This window comes from Mus pahari, chromosome 13, assembly GCF_900095145.1.
Source record: "Mus pahari chromosome 13, PAHARI_EIJ_v1.1, whole genome shotgun sequence".
NCBI classification, from domain to species: Eukaryota; Metazoa; Chordata; class Mammalia; order Rodentia; family Muridae; genus Mus; species Mus pahari.
Genome location: NC_034602.1, coordinates 92769698 through 92770694, shown reverse-complemented (window position 1 = coordinate 92770694; position 997 = coordinate 92769698).

Genomic DNA, 997 nt, shown 5'->3' with positions numbered 1-997 from the left:
CAATGTAATTAATACTAATTTAATACCCCAGTGATTATGACTTTCTTTCCTTCAGCCTGCAGTGAACTCACAATCCAGAGCTGTGGTGTTAAGAGAAGAAAGAGTACAGGGAAGGAGGTCACATTTCTATGGCTCCTACTCACCACAGACATCTCTCCGAGGTCACAGATGACAGTCATTATGGTTCCTAATACATATCTGACTTCAGCCTATGCTCATGTTTCAGTTTCCATGTCCNATGTGCTTTCTTTCTTTGATAGATGAAATACCCAGAGGTTCTGAGGTACAGCTGTGATCTATAGAAGTTTAGGTATAGGCCGGCCAGAATTACAAAATGAATCCATGTTCAAAAAGAGAAAACAAGGAGAAATAATTCATCCTAGAAAAAGTAGGAAAACCTTTCTGAGAGACAGCAAAGATCAGTCTTTCCTACTCCCATTTCAGGTTCAGGAAACCATGGGAAAGGTTATCCTTCTTGGGAACACTGTCGTTCAGTCTTTTTGCTGCCTGGAGGATTCAAAAAAGTAACCTCTGGGCCATGAGAAAGTATTATTCTCATCAGCTTATTTGGTGTGTGTGCACATATGCTATATGTACATGTTCTTGCAGGTATGTACATGAAAATGTATGTGTGTTTGTGTGTGTGTGTGTGTGTGTCAGTACATGTGTCAGAGGTCACCCTTAGGTTTCTTTCTCAGCCAATCTAAACCTTATTTTTATGGAAAACAATTTTTTCTTAAATATATTCTGATCACAGTTTCCCCTCTTTCATCTCCCAGATCCTCCCCACTAACCCATCACCATACCTTTTTCTCTTTAGCAAACCAAGAAGCGGATAAAGAAACAAATGAACCAGAATAAAGCAAACCAAACAGGAAGACAAAGTATAAGAAACACATTTATACAGACTGAGAGACAGACAGACACACACACACCATAAAAACACAAAATCAAAAGCTATAATGTATGAGTAAAATGCCAGCAAAGTAAAAAAAAA